Genomic DNA, 6,476 nt, shown 5'->3' with positions numbered 1-6,476 from the left:
AGATGATACCACCCTTATGGCAGAAAGTGAAGAAGAACTAAAGAGCCTCTTGATGAAGGTGAAAGAGGTAAGTGAAAAAGTTGGCTTAAAGCTCAACATTCAGAAAACTAAGATCATGGCATCCGGTTCCATCACTTCATGGAAAACAGATGGGGAAACAGTGGAAACAGTGGCTGACTTTATTTTTCTGGGCTCCAAAATCACTGCAGATGGTGACTGCAGCCATGAAATTAAAAGATGCTTACTCTTTGGAAGGAAAGTTATGACCAACCTAGACAGCATATTAAAAAGCAGAGATGTTACTTTGCCAACAAAGATCCACCTAGTCAAAGCTATGTTTTTTCCAGTGGTCACGTATGAATGTGAGAGTTGGACTATAAAGAAAGCTGAGTGCTGAAGAATTGATGCTTTTGAACTGTGGTGTTGGAGAAGACTCCTGAGAGTCCCTTGGATTGCAAGGAGATCCAAACAGTCCGTCCTAAAGGAAATCAGTCCTGAATATTCACTGGAAGGACTGATATTAAAGCTGAAACTCCAATCTTTTGGCCACCTGATGCAAAGAACTGACTCATTGGAAAAACCCTGATGCTGGGAAAGATTGAAGGCAGGAGGAGAAGGGGACGACAGAGGATGAGATGGTTGGATGGCATCACCGACTCGATGGACATGAGTTTGAGTAAGCTCTGGGAGTTGGTGATGGACAGGGAGGCCTGGCGTGCTGCAGTCCATGGAGTCACAAAGAGTCAGACACGACTGAGTGACTGAACTGATGTATTTATTGGGTCATTTCCTTACAAGTGAATCTCTCAAATCAGGGATGATCTGAACATTAATAAAGGGAGTAGGGGCTTCCCTGGTGGCTCAATGGATACGAATCCTCCTGCCAGTGCAAGAGACACCAGTTCGATCCTTTGTCCGGGGAGATCCCACATGCCCTGGAGCAACTAATCCTGGGCCCCACAAATACTGAAGCCGGAACACCCTACAGCCCCTGCTCCACAACGACAGAAGCCATTGCAATGGGAAGCCCACGCACCACAACTAGAGAGTATCCCCCGCCGTCTGCAAGCAGACAAAGCCCATTTGCAGCAATGAAGACCCAGTGCAGCCATTAATAAATATTATTTACGTGTTTATTAATTATTTTAATTTTTGACTATTTTAATAATTAATTAAAAATAAAAATTAATTAAATTTAAAAACAGTGGGGATAGAGCTATGACCGAGATACATGAGCAGTGATCTTAAGATCCCAGGAAGAATAATCGATGGTAGAGATACTGAGTGATGGTCCCGTCTGTCCAGGGAACACAATCTATGAAGGAGATGGTGAGCCTTGATCCCTGCGCTCACCTCAGTCCAGGAGGAACAGTCGGTGGACTGAGACGGTGGGTGGGGATGGTCTTCTTCCAAGTTTTATTACAAGCAGAGTCTGAAATGCGGGACTTTCCATTCCACCCTCTGGCCCAAGAATGCTTTGCTGGCCCACAGAGTCAAGATTTCCTGGCAGAGTGTGCTCCTGAGAAAATTGTTGAGTAGGGAATAGATCAAGCTTGTTTTTTTTGGGGGGGTGCGGGTTGGGGGCGGTGGGCTCCTATAGTTCCCTCGGTAGCTCGGGGGTAAAGAACCTTTGTGCAATGCAGGAGACCAGGGTTCGATCCCTGGGTCGGGAAGATGCCCTGGAGGCGGGCATGGCAACCCACTGCAGTATCCTTGCCTGGAGAATCCCATGGACACAGGAGCCTGGCGGGCTGCAGTCCATGCGGGTCGCGGCGAGTCGGGCACGACCGAGCACGCAGTCCTTGTATGGAAACAAACGTGTGCCGTGTGCAGCCTGCGCGGTCTGTTACGAAGCTCCTCCCCCGTGACCTCGTATCCCTGTCAGATGGCCAGCTCTGATGCCCTTCGATATGGTCGCCCTAAAGCTTGCTAACGCTGGGTGTGTTTCCATTGCGGCTTTCTTGTCCAGTGTCTTCAAAGTCCGCACGTTGCAACCGGCTTCTGACAGGGCGGAGCCAGCCGACCCCATCCCTGACGGCAGGACAGCTGCTTTGCAGACTTGAAAGGAAGCACCACCGCCCGAGGTTAATCTGCGCAGAGAGGCAACGCCCCTGAGATCAGAGACAAGTGGGAAGCGAAGGAGCGTTTAAGAAGCTGCAGAGGCGTCTCTGGGCGGAGGCTCAGGGGGCTGGGGGTAGCTGGGGGGGAGGGGGGGACTTTGACCCGCGTTGCCACATGCATTTAAGGACTGCAGAGGAAATGGACAATCCCCGGGGTTTCCATGGCAACAGGGCGGCTGCAATCCTCTGTGTGAAGATTGGCTTCCCTCTGTGCTCAACTCAGAGACGATCTTAGCTCCCAGACCGGGGATCGAACCCGCACCCCCTGCCATGGAAGGTGAAGTCTTAACCACCGGACCACCAGGGAAAACCCAGCTCCATGGGTCCTTTTGCAGAGGCACTGGTCTTGCAATGGATTCCATCCACCCCCCCCCAAAAAAATTTAAAAAACAGTGCTTGCAAAAACTGACATGAGGGCTGATAGAAAGCAGATGGCCCCGAGGATTCTGCTTAGAAGAGCTTCACTTTGTTTTTGAGTGATAAGAGTGCGGGGGTTGAAAAGTCCTCCCTTTTGTGTCTTGAGCAAGGGAGTGTGGGCTTCCAAGGTTGCCAGCTGGGTGGTTCCCCTTTCTGGTTTGAATCTCTGGGATTGCACAGATCGGACGAGAATTCCATTTTGGGGGAGCCTCGAACTCGGCGAGCCTGACCTCCGTTTGTCTCTGGAGCCAGCAGCTCGATCATTATGGTTCTCATCTGGTCACTTATTGGGGAGGTTTTGTTGCTGGCTGGTGACTCAGCGGCCTGTTTCAGAGGAAAGTGATGCAACTGGCAAGAAAACTGTGCTTTTTTTTTTTTTTCCATAAACCTAAGAGTTATTATTTTTTTAACCAGAGTCCTTTCACTTACTAAGAACGAAGCATCGATGTGGTTTCAGAAATGAAGGACCGTCCATGACGTTCTCACCTGCTGTCTTTTTCGTCCTGCCGGGGAGCCTGAGGCCGTTCTTATGACGACCAGCTGTTCTCCAGACAGCATCTGCCAGTAACCTCATCGTTATGGGACTAACTCAACTTTTCCATACTCAGGAAAACAATGCAGTGACTCAACTTTCCCAGCAAAATCACATAAGACCCAAAGACAAACCGTGATCCATTAAAAAAAAAACTTCCTTAAGACTAACTCTAGATGTCCTAAGGAGCTTTGAGTAAAACTACTGAAAAAGTTCAAAGTGATGCATAGAAGTTCTAGAAATATTAGCTTTAAATTTGCTCAATTTAAAATGGTGGTTTAGTTGCTAAATCGTGTCTGACTGTTAGAATGCCATGGACTGTAGCCCACCAGGCTCCTCTGTCCACGGGATTCTCCAAGCAAAAGTACTGGAGTGGGTTGCTATTTCCTTCACCAGGGGATCTTCCTGATCTAGGGATTGAACTTGGGTCTCCCTGCATTGAAGGCATATTCTTTAGCGTCTGAGCCACCAGGGAAGTTGGAATGTCCATTAATGTGTGCAGTTCACGGAGTGGCAAAGACTTGGACACAACGTAGCAACTGAACAACAAAATTAATGTAAGTTATATTTATCTTCATACTTTAGTTTTCACTAGTTTTGCTTCTAGGCAAAAGGCAAAATAAGCTTTTCATTATAAAGGAAATTTTTTTAAAAAGGAAAAGCTGAGAAGAGGCGTTTATGGGATACTTCCAAAATATGGTGTATATAATTAAATATGATTGTTTAGAGGGTATTAGGTCGTGCTTACGGGAAAAAGGATCAGCTTTCTCATAGTTTGTTAAATAGAAAACCCACAAGTAAGTAAACACACATGGTGCATGGGAGTTCTCTTTGGCAGAGAGATGTCCATGGGGGTTACTCTTTGCCAAGAGAAGAGCCCTTTTGGCTGGAAGGATTTCCTGTGAAGGGTGTTCAAGGACAGATACACTGTTGTGTTTCTTTTAGGATTTTTTGCGGGGAATTAATTCTTCACACTCAGAATCACGGCTGGGTTACCACTCAGGAGCCACGATATTGTTGTTTCAGCAGAGGAATCACTAATAACACTTGCTTTGGATGGTTTGGGCACATTATAGGTATATTTGCTACACTGATACAAGTGCTCTTGCATTATCACATGAGGAAAGGTAGTGTCCATGTGTGATTCAGCAGAATCCCATGGGGCTTTGGGACAAGGGCACAATCCTTCCCCTATATACTCTGCCTCAATTCCTCTCTGAAGTACCTCATTGTTTAGTTGCTCAGTCGTGTCCAACTCTTGTGACCCCCATGGACTGTAGCCCACCAGACTCCTCTGTCTGTGGGATTCTCCAGGCAAGAATACTGGAGTGGGTTGCCATGTCCTCCTCCAGGGGATCATCCTGACCCAGAGTTTAACCTGCATCTCCTGCATTGGCAGGTGGATTCTTTACCACTGCACATAGCCTATTAAGTATGCAACAACATTATTTCCTAAAAAAAAAAAAACCAAAAAGCAATGTACATACCTTCATAGCAAAATATATCACTACTAAAAAATGCTAACCATCTAGTGAGCCTGTAGCAAGTTGTGGAAAACCTCGAAAGTCACTGACTGCAGATCTTTTTAACGCATATGATCAAAATGAAAAAAGCTCAAAATACTGGAAGAATTACCAAAATGTGACCCAGGGACACAAAGTGAGCAGATGCTGCTGGAAAAATGGTGTCAACGGACTTGCCTGAATCAGTGTTGTGGTGAAGCCTCAATTTCTGTAAAAAACCAAAACAAACAGTAGGTAAAGCACAAGAAAATGAGCTATGGCTGTAACTTTTCATGGAGGGATTAGGAAGGGCTTGAACATTGACCTCGGTTGATTATAAAGTACATGTGAATTTCTCAAGGTTGTAGCAACCCCATAGACAGTTGTGGGTTTTTTTTTTTTTTCATTGATCTGTCAACTTAAAAAAAAATGCACAGCGTGAGAGTTGCGAGTTGAGTTTTATTTAGGGGCAGGATGAGGACTGCAGCCTGGGAGACAGCGCCTCAGATAGCTCTGAGAGTCTCCTCCAAAGAGGCGGGGCAGGGAGGGGGAAGGTCAGGGTATATGTGGTTTCGGTGAACGGGGAGTTGATGCAGGCCAGCACGGAAGTTTTTGGAAAAGCTTTCTAGTCTCCGGGAACTGATGTCAGCATGAATCATTTTCGGACTTTTCTAGATACGAGGAGATCTAAGAACTGGGTTCATAAAATCAGCTCCTGCAAAATATCTAAGCATCTGAAGACCTGTCCTGCCAATCTTGGCCAGAGCACAGATGTCTCCTGTCTGCTCTCCACCCTGAGCTCCTTCCAGGGGGTGGTGAATCTCAGCAGCTGCAGCAGCACTTGACTGAATCCTTGTCGAGGTGGATGGAAGGTGCCCATGGCAAGTGCCAGTGTGTAGTTGGCAGATCCAATTTACTTCCAAGTCAACTTCAATCCCGTCCTGGCTAGGAGGTTTACAAAGACAGGGGATTCACCGCTATGACCCTTCCCATCTTCCAGGGCAAGTGCTTATGAATGGTTGAGAAGCTTAGGAGCAAAGGAGCTGCTTATACTGGAAGCAAACCATTTTGCAGGGTCCGCGTGCAGACCCGTTTTCTCTGTGTGTGACTTAGCCTCGCACTTGGTGAAACTGGAAATGAGGTATAAGGTATGGCCGTGGCTCCGACTTTCCAAGAAAAACAGCGGATGTAAACCTAGACGACTTCTGCAGACGCAGGGTTTTGGTGGTCGACTAGGGCGGCAGCCTGTGGGTTGAACCCACGATGTGGGACGTCAAGAAATGGGTTCTCCCAGGAACACCTAAGCCCACACGCCATGTGGCTGCTCAAGCTACAGCTTAGCGATATGAAACATACTCTAATTTGCAGAGCTGAATTTGCTGAAGCTGAATCTCTAGTACTGTAGCCACCTGATGCGAAGAGCCAACTCATTGCAAAAAACCCTGATGCGGGGAAAGATTGAGGGCAGGAGGAGAAGGGGGCGACAGAGAATGAGATGCTCGGATGGCATCACTGACTCGATGGACCTGAGTTTAAGCAAGCTCTGGGAGATGGTGAAGAACAAGGAAGACTGGCTTGCCGCAGTCCGTGGGGTTGCAAAGAGTCGAACACGGTTGAGCCACTGAACAGCCACAATTTTCAGAGCAGAGACAGATTCAAGCATCCACTCCAACACGGCCGTTTTTATGGACCTAGACAAATAGTTCCAAAGTGCATGGTGAGTAGGTGACAAGCTACGTTTATGGCTGAATCATAATCTTTGAAAAGAACCGGTGTTGACTTGGCAGGACTTTTAGGCTCTATAAACACGATCTGTTTTACCTTAAAGGTGAATTTCCCCAAGGCTGCAGGAAACTTTGCCCTACGGGAGCTTGTTAGATGAGTGAAGCCATGCTACTCCCGAAT

At 47.1% G+C, this 6,476-nt stretch overlaps 1 long non-coding RNA gene across 1 annotated transcript in view; it reads left to right on the top strand.

The window, feature by feature from the left end:
- The first annotated feature begins 2,697 nt into the window (after positions 1 to 2,697).
- LOC145536412 (uncharacterized) overlaps positions 2,698 to 6,476 on the top strand; it is a 111,442-nt gene continuing 107,663 nt past the window's right edge. The window contains exon 1 of the long non-coding RNA XR_014075828.1: positions 2,698 to 3,626. This is a non-coding gene — a long non-coding RNA (uncharacterized LOC145536412). The remainder of the gene's footprint in view (positions 3,627 to 6,476) is intronic.

Source organism: Giraffa tippelskirchi, chromosome X, assembly GCF_054371585.1.
Source record: "Giraffa tippelskirchi isolate mGirTip1 chromosome X, T2T-mGirTip1v1.2.pri, whole genome shotgun sequence".
Lineage (NCBI taxonomy): Eukaryota > Metazoa > Chordata > Mammalia > Artiodactyla > Giraffidae > Giraffa > Giraffa tippelskirchi.
Note: the sequence above shows the minus strand (reverse complement) of the source record. Positions and strands in the feature narration are given on the sequence as shown.